We start from the raw sequence: 13,140 nt of genomic DNA on the forward strand, positions 1-13,140 counted from the left end.
GACTGCACAAAAAGCTTTAAGAGCTGGATATTGGTGGCCATCCATTTTTCAAGATGCATTCAAGTATGTTAAGAGATGTGATACTTGTCAACGACACGACAACAGGGAGAATAGGAAGCGACCACTTACTCCGATTATGGCTATACTTCCATTTGAGAAGTGGGACATTGACTTTGTGGGTCCTATTACTCCCTCATCCACTATTCAAAAGTCATATATTATCGTGGTGAGTGACTGCTTTACAAAGTGGTTAGAAGCACCAGCGACGACGAGGAAGGACGACGCAAAAGAGACTACTAGTTTCCTATTAGAACAGATTATATTATGATTTGGTCTACCAAAAGAATTAGTATCAGACCATAGAACCTATTTCCTAAACAAAGTGATTAAAAGTTTGATTGAAGCGTGTCAAATTAAGTAGTACAACAAGACGACTCCTTATAACCCATAAGAAAATGGGCAGGTTGAAAGTACTAACAAGAAGCTTGTGGGTATTCTATCAAAAATAGTGTTTGAAAAGAAGCAAGACTGGGATAAGAAATTATATGTGGCAATGTGGGTGTATAACATGACATTTAAAAGATCCACTAGCCACACCCCGCTCAAGCTAGTCTATGGGGAGGAGTGTGTCTTGCCCTTAGAGATTGAGTTACCGACTATAAGATTTGCAATCAATCATTCTTTGGATGATGAGGATTCCCTCTTCGAGCGCTTTATGACTCTGGCCCATTTGGATAAGCTCAAATTGCAGAGTTTGTTGCACTAGGAAGTGGCTAAGCATCAGATGAAGCAATTGCATGATTTAAAAGTGAAGAAATATACTTTTAAGAAGGGGCAATTAGTTCTATATTATGATGCACGTAGAGAACTGTTTCCAGGAAAAATTGAGCCCAAATGGGACAGTCCCTACATGATTATAAGAATAGGGAAGAATAAATCCATGGCATTACTGGCTGATCTTGAGGGAGTGGGGTTTAAAAATAAGGTTAATCTTAATAAGATTAAACCTTATTATCTCTAAATGCACTAATGAAATAAATGCCTTGCAGGTCAATACTGGGCAGATTAGGAATGTGCAAGAGTCAAAAGAGGTTGATGGGGTAGATAATTCCTTATTTGGAGCACCCCTACTTGGAGTAGCGATATCATCAAGGGAAGCTTATTTGGTGGATTAAGGGATATAACGTGGTTGAGCAACAAGACGGAACCTTTGTTTGGGAAATCAAAGTCTTCTGTCATCATTGCTTATAAATTATGAGAAGCATCCCTATTATATTCAATGAAGAAGGTGGGATGGAGCTTTCAGTACATCCTCTGAACATGCTGAATTTTGATTATCATAATTATGAGTAGGGATGGTGGGTTGTGTGAACCCATTGTGGATGTACACAATGTACTTTGATGGAGCATCTATTGGTCCCAACAAGAAAGTGAGTATAGGGGTACTTATTAAAGACCCTCGACGTAGATTTATAATGAAATTGGATGTTTATCTTGGGGTTGGATTTACCAATAACATGGCAGAATAAAAATCTTTGATCATGGGGTTAAATATTGCTAAGAAAGGCGGTATCCGTCAGTTTTTAGTAAAGGGGAATTCCAAGTTGGTATTGAACCAACTAAATGGGACCTATAGATTATGAAATCCCATTCTTTCTATGTATTATTGCACTATTATGGCCATGCTTGACGATTTTGAGAGAGTGTCTCTTCAACTGGTTCTACACTATTGGAATCAATTTGCGGACTCATTAGCAAATTTTACTTATGAAGAAGAGATTTTCTTTAATTGTGATCCTAGTTTGGATATCTCTATTAATGTGATGAGATAGGACCCAGTCAATTATGGGAGATTTTATCAGAACATGCCCTACATGGCAAGCAATGGTTAGTATAGGTAATGCAAAGAGTGGCCGAGACCCATTTTCCTTTGTTATCTTGGACCCATAGGTTGGTTAGACGACATGTTATGCGTACATCTCTTGCTATTTATGTAGGAGGTATGGGTCACAATTTGATGCATTTAGTTTAGGGCAGGAGCCCTATTTCCTCCTTGGCATATTGTTGTATATTAATAAGATTTTACAAGGGGGGATATATATGAGTTGGTTTTCTTGATTTCCTTAGGCCAAGAGGGTCGGTTTTGTCGAGTTTAATGTCTTATTTCTTTAGGCCATGAGGGCCAATTTTGTTAGAAAAGAACTGTGTTATTTCCTTAGACCAAGAGGGCCATATGTTTGTTGGTGCATGTGTGTTTAATGGTTTTCTATTATAGTGATTGCATCACACGGGTTGACGAAGTCACTGGAGGGATCCTTTGCTCTGTAGAGGAGCTTCTTGTGGCCATTCTAGGTGGTTTCATCCCCTTTTGTAGTTTGTCCCTTAAGCAGATAATGTTCTATGTATATGTAGGGAAGAATTTCTTTTCGCTTGTTGGGGACCGGCAATCAAGGCATGAAGTCCCAGATTTAGGTTATGTATGTCTGTGGGAGGTCTGAGAAGTTGTTGCCTCCTGCAAAGGCATTATCAGGCATTGAAATACTTGTTTCAGAAGGCAATCCTAGTGACCTTATTCTACTGACCTGCTAGGTGGCCATTCTAAGTTTCTGTTAGTTGTGAGGCAATTAGAAAAGCCTGCCATAACAAATATATGCGAAAAAGTAAAATCTTGAATAGCTGAAGAAAAAAAATATACAGAGATGTGTAAAAATGGGTTCTAACCACTATAAAAATATCAAAGGAAAGAAAGAAAAATCCTTGAGCAATTGTTCATCGCCTTGCAAGGGCTTGGTAGACTAGATGCCTTTTCCTAGGGGTAGCATCTAGCTGAAAAAAATAATAAAAATAAGAGAAGGTTGGAGCAAAAATAAAAGTGAGCATCAGAAAAGGATTAAGTGTCGCCTCGCAAGGGCTTTGTAGGTTCTTGGGTACCAAGATAGGACCTAAGGCCGATGCCCTATTCTCCTTGGGTCACTACACTCATCACCCTCTTTTTTACATGCTCGAGTATGGAAAAATAAAGACCTAAAAGAAAAATGTGCTAAAAAATAATATTTCTTGATTAGGCTATAGGAGTCCTCGCCTAGTAGGAGCTCCTGATTGAGTTGTCCTTAGTTAGGTAGGTAGTTCAAACCACCATCTAGGATCACCTCTTTGATAGTTCTTTTTAGCTTGGTTCTATTAGATTATGCTAGGCCTACTCCTTGTCAATTTCATGCCTTGGTTTTGTCAGGGGGTAAGGTGAGAGCCGCGATGGGTTTTATTGTGTATCTATTGTGTATAAGCTTGATGCTATTTGTGGTTATATTTAAGTGTAGATTTGTTCCTGGGATTCTACATAGGAGACAAGGGATAAAATTGGTTTACTAGTTGAGTGGTGGATTGTTTACCTTGAAAAGTACTCAAAATTTGCCAAAAATCCCAAATTTCAAGAGAAATTTGAATCCCATTGAAGAGAGCAGAGGCAGTTGGGTTAATTTTAAGCGGCAAGAAAAAAACGGGTTTCAAAAGTGCTTTGACACACGAAGCGACGATTATGGAATTTTCATAATTTTTGCAGGTATCAAATTGGACTTGTAGGAGTTGCTGGCAATGGGGCACCCCATGTTGAAATATCGAGCTCCACTCATGATATGCGAGGGTGACCGTTGTGCATTTATGTCACCGACTTGTTAGCCTGCAGATGCGGTTGGTACACCGCCCATGAATAATAGCTAGATGACAGCCATTCTTATCTACTCTAGTTCGTGGATCAGTTAGTATGCCACCTTAGTTATTTGAGTTTGGTTTGAGACCCATATATAGGGTTCTTCTATTTCTTTGTACTAGAGTTCTTTTTGGCTTACACAACTAAGAAGAGGAAAACTGTTTTCAGCCTCCACCTTTGTGTGTATTCCCCCATTGTGTAAGTGAGAAAGCTACAAGTGAGACTCCTTCCTTCTCTCCAACAATCTTGACATGGTATCAGAGCCCGGTTCATGGTAAGGAGCTGAAGAAAGCAAACTAAGTTTGCGGCGTTCTGGTAAGAGGACCAGTGTTGTTTTCATTTTTCGAGTTTGGGAGCAAGTCTCTGCAGGTCGCACAGCCGAAAAGTGCAAGAGTGCATTGTCTAAGATTGAGATGCCCTTCGCGGTGTAGCAAGAGGGCAGTATATGCTGCCGGTAGGAGCTTTAGCCTTTGGTTGCCCTATTTTTTTTATTTGAGGCCATTTCAGGGCCTGTTTTGGAGGCGGAAGTTTTCCGCACGCACTCAAGAAAATGCCATGTTTTTTGCTGTGCGACCACTGTTCTACAGGTCGGTGAAAATTGCAGATGAAGGTGAAGAAGATTGTAGATGCACTTGCTTCCATTGGGTCGCCAATGGAAGATGATGATTTAGTTTCTGTGGCCTTGAATGGTCTAGGAAAGGATTATGCACTTCTAATTTCTGAGGAGTTGATTGCTCTTCTAATTTCTGAGGAGCATAGAAATGGTGGTGCATCTTCTTCAGGAGGAACTTCAAAAGAAGCTGTTTTCTACTCAAATGCTGGAAGAGGTAGAGGCAGAGGTAGAGGAGGCCGATCTGGAGGCCATGGTAGAAATTAGAATATGCATCAAACTCAAGAAAACCAGTCCTATGGAGGAGGACGTGGTAACTCTAGAGGCAGGGGGAGCCAAAGAGGTCGTGGTGGATGGCAAAGAGGCCAAAATGCAAACAGCAATGTTGAATGCTACTACTGTGGTAAAATGGGTTATATGGCTAAAGACTGCTATAAAAAGCAGAATGACATCATGAATGAAAAATTGCAACAATGGAATTATGCATCTTCTAGTAGATAGGGTGATGACAGAAATGAGCATTTGTTTATGGTGCATCACATGACCAATTCTGTAAGAAGTGCAGAAGAAAGCAACAATGTGTGGTATGTTGACTCAAGTGCATCAAACCATATGATAGGTCATGCAGAATGGATGCAGGATGCAAGGAAAATGGAAAAACCAGGATTTGTGGAAACTGGTGATGATACTGCACATCCTATTGTGCAGATTGGAAAAATTCCTTTGTCTATGTAGGATGGGAAAAAGAAATACCTGTCAGATGTATTTCATGTCCCAAATATCACCAAGAACCTGGTTTCCATTGGTCAAATGGTTGAGCAGGGCTTGCAGGTGAGATTTAATTCTCATGGATGCTTTGTTGAGGATATGAAAAATAAAGGTTGCTTGATAGCAAAAGAAAAGAAGAAGGGCAGAATGTTTACGTTGGATGCAAACATGATTGAATTGAGTGTAGCAATGTTTGCACATGGGACCGGTGTAGTTGCAGATATTGATATTTGGCATAAACGCATTGGTCATGTTAATGTACAACGACTTAAATCAATGCAAGCCCAAAATATTGTTGCAGGATTGCCTAAATTCAAGGTTGCAGAAATGCATGAGGTATGTGAAGCCTATCATTTTGGAAAACAGGCAAGGAAACCATTTCCTAGACATGTTCAAGAGAGTAATAAGCCATTGGAATTAATCCACTCTGATGTGTGGACTACTAAAGCTGTATCTATTGGAGGCTGTCATTATTTTATCACTTTTATTGATGACTATAGCATAAAAGTTTGGGTGTATTTTATTAAAAAGAAAAGTGAAGTGTTTGGGCATTTCAAAACTCTTAAAGCTATGGTTGAAAAAGAAACAGGCCTGCAAATAAAATGCCTAAGGTTAGATGGAGGGGGAGAGTACCTCTCAAATGAGTTTGCAAGGTTTCTGCAGGAGCATGGCATAAAGCAGCAATATTCATGTAGTCATACCCCACAACAAAATGGAATTGCAGAAAGGAAAAACATGCATATTGGAGAGGTATCTCGTGCCATGCTCAACGAAAAAGACTTGCCAGATTTTTACTGGGCTGAAGCAGTTGCTACAACAGTCTATATAATGAATAGGACTCCCACTGCAACAATACATGGGATGACTCCAGAGGAGAGGTATACTGGTAGGAAACCAAATATTTATCATTTGAAGATTTTTGGTTGCATTGTCTATGTTCATGTGCCAGATGAGTTGAGATCCAAGTTGGATCCAAAAGCTGAGAAGTGCATCTTTATTGGTTACTCTCTACAAGCAGAAAGGGTATAGATGCTATAACCCTTCTACTCGTAAGTTTACAGTGAGCAGAGATGTTGTTTTTGATGAGATGAGTAGTTGGTATAAACCAATAAATGTGATTGATGATGTATATGCACAAAATGGTAATGCTGCATAGACTTCAGAGCAGCAGTCACAAAATATTAGTGGACCTGGAGTGTCCTCTAGCAGTGGTTCACATTCTTCGCCATGGACAGGTAGATTGAGATTAGGGAAATCTCCTCAAAACAATGTAGATAGTGGTATGCAGGTTTCACGAAAAGGAAAAGAGAAGGTAGATCAGCCCATGTTTGATGTGAATGCAGATCACTCTTATGTGGATGGTGAATCCAGTGGCTCAGAACAGAGCATTGATGATGAGTTGGGTATTCCTTCTAGTGTTATACTTGGAGTAAGGAAGACCAGGGATGTTTTGAGAGTACTTGGGAGTGAACCTACTTTGCACAGGTCTACTAGAGTTAGGTATCCTATGGATAGGCTGAAATATGATGGATTTACAACCACTCACTATGCATATATGGTCAAAGTAATACAGGAACCAGAACCCACTTCTTTTGAGCAAGCCATGGGAAAATAAAAATGGGAGAAAGCCATGGATGAAGAAATGGATGCCTTGGAATCGAATGCTACATGGGAATTGGTACCTTTTCCTAAAGATAAGAATGCAATTGGTTGTAAGTGGGTTTATAAGGTGAAACACAATGCAGATGGTTCTGTGAATAGATACAAGGCAAGATTAGTAGTCAAGGGGTATGCACAAACATATGGCATTGATTATGAAGAAACATTCAGTCCGTTTGCAAGGATGGCAACCATAAGAGCAGTCATTGCTATGGCTGCATCAAAGGGATGGTCTTTACATCAGATGGATGTAAAGAATGCCTTCTTGCATGGTGATTTGCAAGAAGAGGTCTATATGGAGCAGCCACCAGGTTATATGCATGCTGTTCATCCTGAGTTTATTTGCAGGTTGAAGAAAGCCTTGTCTGGCTTGAAGCAAGCACCTAGAGCATGGTATGAAAAGATAAGACAGTATCTTGTCACTATTGGCTTTCAGATTTCCAAAGCAGATTTCTCACTTTATGTGAGAAAAACAGAGAAAGGTATTATGCTACTTGTCATTTATGTTGATGATTTGATTATGACAGGTGATAGTGACGAAGATATCCTTCATATGAAAATGCTATTGAAGCAGAAGTTTGAGATGAAGGATTTGGGAGAGTTGCGTTATTTCTTGGGCATTGAGGTGATTAGATCACCAAGTGGGATACGGCTCTTGTAAAGGCAGTATGGATTGGACATGCTGTCCAAATATGGGATGACAGGCTGTAAGCCTATTTTAGTTCCTTTGGAGCAGAATGTGAAGCTGAGAGCAGATGCACGTAAACTTCTCGAAGACCCTACTATGTATAGACGCATAGTAGGAAGTTTGATTTATATGACTATTACCAGGCCATATTTGAGCTATGTTGTTGGATTGGTAAGTCAGTTTATGCAGGCTCCAAGGAAACCGCATTTGGATGTGGCTAGACACATACTCAGGTATGTGAAGTCCACATTGCAGTATGGACTATTTTATGAGACCGGGGTTCAGATACAGTTGCATGGATACACTGATGCTGATTGGGCTGGTAGTATTTCTAATAGATGATCTACCAGTGGATATGTGTTCTCTTTTGGGAGTGCTGCAATCACTTGGAGCAGCAAGAAATATTCTATAGTTTCCTTGTCGAGCACAGAGGCTGAGTACAGGGGTGCAGCAATGGCTGCATGTAAGGTAGCTTGGTTGCTTAAGCTACTTTATGATATGTATCAGCCTACAGATGGGCCAATTGTCATTTATTGTGACAACATGAGCAATATACACTTGGCAAATAACCCAGTCTATCATGCTAGAACAAAGCACATTGAGGTGCATTATCACTATATGCAGGAGAGGGTTTTACTAGGTCTTATTGATCTAGTTTATGTCAGCACAGAGGATCAGGTAGCTGACATATTCACGAAGGCATTGGGCGCAGAGAAGTTGCGCAAGTTCAGAGACCTGCTTGGTGTGCAGGAATTGGGATTGAGCTCGAGGGAAAGTGTTGAGATATCGAGCTCCACTCCTGATATGCCAGGGTGACCGTTGTGCATTTATGTCACTGACTTGTTAGCTGCAGATGTGGTTGGTACACCACCCATGAATAATAGCTAGATGACAGCCATCCTTATCTACTCTAGTTCGTGACTCAGTTAGTATATGCCACCTTAGTTAGTTGAGTTTGGTTTGAGACCCATATATAGGGTTCTTCTATTTCTTTGTACTAGAGTTCTTTTTGGCTTACACAACTAAGAAGAGGAAAACTGTTTTCAGCCTCCACCTTTGTGTGTATTCCCCCATTGTGTAAGTGAGAAAGCTACAAGTGAGACTCCTTCCTTCTCTCCCACAATCTTGACACCCCGAGACAGTCAGATCTTTTCAGATCATTAAACTGAGGTCAGATAGTGAAATGGCAGTGCTTGAGGTGGAGGACAAAAAAAAAACAATTGTTGTAAATGGACTCTAAGTGGAAGGGGGTTGACCCTTGGGGCCTCCCCCTCCAAACGAAAATGTGACAGAAGGGGGGGAGGGGCTATAAGCCATAGTAGAGGGTCCATATACCCATAGGAATCAATGCCACCATCTAGATGAACTTCTATGCTCTCCAATGCATACCTTCACCCATCCAATGGTTGCCCACATCAGAATATTGGAATATAGTATTTCTCTCTCCTCCCTCTCTCTCTTCCAAAAGATGATTCACACGAAGGAAATCAAGAAGAAGAGGGGCTGAAGGATGCTTGTCCGATGGTGATTAGATCACTCCAAGATCAAGAGGAGGTAGAGGGAAGGTTTTTAGCACTAGAGAATGATTGTTGGCTGGTACGTTGGCATGATTGTTGGTTGGTATGTTGGCAGCCTATATTAATTATCAAAAAACCCGCAACACGCGAATAAGCGGTATGCTCCATTTCTATAAAGAAAATTTGCTTCTTTTTTATGTTTGATAGTTGAAATGATGTGTATATGGAACAAAAATTTATTTGAATCTTGTTTGCATCATGCTTGAAGGCTCTATATAGAAAAATGTAGAACTCATAATGATATATGATCATAATAATTAAATTCAAATCCGAAGAGTGCCTTTTTAGAGTGAAAATGAAGAATTTGTTGGTTTCGGGGGTGGAAAAATGAAATTCACATGGGATAAATTCTAATAAAAACTATCTTTCAGCTGTCATAATCAATCAAGAATCATAGACAAAAAATTACCCTATTTTTATGAATAGATAAATAGAAAAAATAAGAGAAAAATGGGCTTTTACGCTTTAAAAATTAAGAAAAAATATTATTAATGTTTTTGAATGTTTAACAAGGCTGAGATATGAGGATTAAGGCCAATTTCAGCCATTTTTTAATGTTTCATTGAGTTTTTATTGATTTTCATCATATGAAAAATGACATACAAATGAATCTTGAACCTATATAACATGTGGCAAAACCTAAATGGTTAGGGGGAGAGAGCATTTGTGAGTGTGTTTAGTTACTCAAAATATATCAAATTCTGATTCATTTGTTTTATTCATAGCATATAGGTCGATAAAGATTTAAGTTTAAGGAGACTAGTAGCACGAGGAAACTCGGTGCTAGTCTCTAGCAATGTAGTAATAATGAGTAGATTGAAAAATCATTAAAGAATTGTCTTTGCACACCACATGGTGGATTTTTAATTATAAAATGGTTTCACATAATGGTCATACACTTCTAAATTTTACATGCCACATGGTATAAAATCTAGATGCATGGCACTTGATTGGCTAAATAAATGACCAACATGGAGTGTGTGAGAATTCCTAGGCTCTAGGCTAGACGAGCGGTTTCTTGGGATAAGTTTAGTGAGGAAATATCAACTCCTAGATCATTCAATATACAAAAGAGTGTAGCTTGTACATTTGTTCTTTATGTTGGAGCAGTGTATCAAGGGGCCAATCCCCGAGATGTAGGAGAGCTACAATGGGGCCACGGTACTTAGCTGAGAGGTTGTCTCCTATGTATATGATATGTGATATTCTTTACCAATGTGTAAGGGATCTCCCTCTGAGGAGTAGGGAAAGCAAACATTCGACTATGTCCTCAGGGGGGTCACTCATAAATATATTTATATATAACGTGAGTTCAAAATAAGAGGTTTTTAAAACACCATTTATATACAATTTTTACATACATAGGGCTGTGATATAAAGGGGTTACTGACATATTGAATAGAAAAGGGTCATATTTTATTCAAGAAAAATTCACAGATTAGGATATTTATAAATAGGCCATGAACGCACGTTATATAGAGGATATATATATAGTGAACCCCTCAAGACTATGTCATGTTACAAACACAAGATCGATATTAGAGTTTAGTATAGTGTGTCCCTTAGATGCTCCTAGCCACGAGGCCATGTGGGGTGTCTTGTTTGTCTTAGAGGTCCCCGGCTAGTGCTAGAGAGCCACTGTTGGCGGGCCCGTTTTTGGTCCCGACACTAGCTTAGACAATGGTAAGTGCAACAACTTTAATATCCTAAAGGATCTTTTCATTAAGAGATATTTTGAAGCTAGATACTTAGACAACATCATTATTAGGTTGATGAATGTTAGCCACAAAGAGGAGGAAATCCGAGACTATATCACTCACATGAGAAGTCTCTACAAGAGGATTCCAAAAATGGAATGACCCAATAAGAGAGAAATCTCCGCCATGTTTATCAATGGAATCCGAAATGAATAACTCTATAAGGCCTTAGCCAGTAACTCAAACTTGCAAAGGGATATGTTAGCTAGGGTCTTTGAAGAGGCAATACACATGGATGACTTGTGGAGAGAGAGAATCTCAAGATCCACACTGCAAGAGAACACTATCTCTAGGAACACTAAGAGAACCACAACCCTTAGCAAAGCCATCAAGCCATAGCAAACAAGATAAGGGAAAAAACATTGACCAAAATCAAGAGATAGCTAACTTGAAGTTAGAGTTGGCCAAGCTACAAGAGATGTTGAGAAGGCTAGTGCGACCCCATGTGCAGCATTAGGGCAAAAAATGTTTCAAAAATGGCACTTGTAAGAAAATGATTAAGTTAATAATTAGTTGAGGTTTTAAAATAATGAACCCTCCAAATTTGGCCATTCAGATGTGATTAATGAGAGAATTTATTATTCATTTAAGAGGTTAGCCATTAAATGCCTAAGGACGTTAACTCATGTTAGAGGTCACTTTCGGCCATTATTCTTTCTTTTTGAATATTCTACTATCACGTTTCCCACCAAAATCACGCTTCTTTTTTTGTCTGCATTCATTTGAATCATTGTTCTCCCCTCTTCACTTTGTTTCTTAGTTCTTGAAGCAGATTTTACTCTGTCATAAAATTTCTCACCAAAATCACGTCCGGTTCTTACCAGCAGTCTATATTGGTCTCCCTTCCTCTCCCTTCGTCTCCTTTCACAAAATCTTGAGAAGATGATCAACAATCAAAAGAGTCTCTACACAGAGCATCAATACCACTTACTCGCTGATTGAGCTATAGAGATATGGTCATCCATGGACCTGAGACGAGATCATCTCGTTAGTTTTCAGCAGACCCAACTAGGTTGGGACATCCAAGCCGCATCTTTACTTTGACTCCTAAAACATCCATTCTGTAAGATTTTGTTTCAACTAAATCCAAGCTTTTTCTTCAATCTCTTCAATTTGATTCATAAGAAAATGGGTAAAAGAGTCTCATGGTGTTGATACAAATTGGTAGGGATAGATATACTAAGGATAATCCTTAGGCTAATAGAATAGAAAGTGAAAAATTTCACCTTGATCTTGGCACTTGAAAATAGAATATCTTCATTATACAGTGTTGTAATATCAACTTTTTAGCAAGCACTAATGGATAAGACAATGATAATATATTATAATTAGAAGAAAGGAAGTACTTTGATTTCTGGGAGACAAAAATATTTACCTAGTAATAGATTAAAAATGTTTATTATTCAATTTTTAGTCTTTTAAAATATAAAAAGCATTAAAAAAGTAATAGATAGAAGTATTAGTGATATTGTGTATCATATCAACTTTAGGACTAAGACGATTTTATGTGTGCAGGATGCTTCGAAGAATATGAAGGATATAACTTCTTACTTGATATTAGCTCTTGGGAGTCTTTTTCTCATCATACCCTCAACTATGATTAGCACTATGGGGTTTCAAGTTTCAATATTCTCAATTGTGATTCTTATTAGCACTATCAGATTTCAATACCTAAATGGTGGCTTGATGTCATGGGATGATACTACTCATGCTATCATATCCTAGCAAATCTCTTAAGATCTCTTCCCTTGATTTGTAAGAAGAAATAGAAAGGACTTGACTCTATTTCTTTCTCTCAGAACTCTGATTCTAATGCATACTGTTTTTTATACTTAAAAGCATTAATACATTATTGATGCTTTATCCTTTTATATCTTTTTTCAAATGTAATATATCTCAATTTCACAAAAAAAAGACTATCAAAATAATCTTTGTGATTATAGATCTCCTTTACTCTATAGCATTGATGATCTTATTTATTTTTAAAAAATAGTTTAAAAAGTATTATATGATGTTATACAAAGTTCTCTACATGAAATAACATGAACTTTTGACAAGTCAATGAAGTTAGACAAATAAATAACATAAACTTCCTTGAGTAGAAGAGGATCTAGATTGATTTGTTGGTTGATCAAGTACTCTAGGGAAGATTGGAACCTTGCCAATTGTATGCTTTGTCCTTGTCATCATTGTTGCACCTGAGAATATGACAGGAAGAGTAAAAAAAAACTATTCGCTGGTATGGTTGATACGACATGGAGAGGATAAGTTGATATGATGCGAGAGCAGCAAAGCCAAATTTTCGCAGGGTCCTATTCACACTGTATCGTGGAGCAGCTCATACGGTGCGAGCGTGGAAAAGCATAATGTTTGGT

The sequence above is a fragment of the Lygodium microphyllum genome, chromosome 17, assembly GCF_053477565.2.
Source record: "Lygodium microphyllum isolate KBCC chromosome 17, Lygodium_microphyllum_v1.1.10, whole genome shotgun sequence".
In the NCBI taxonomy this organism is placed as follows: Eukaryota; Viridiplantae; Streptophyta; class Polypodiopsida; order Schizaeales; family Lygodiaceae; genus Lygodium; species Lygodium microphyllum.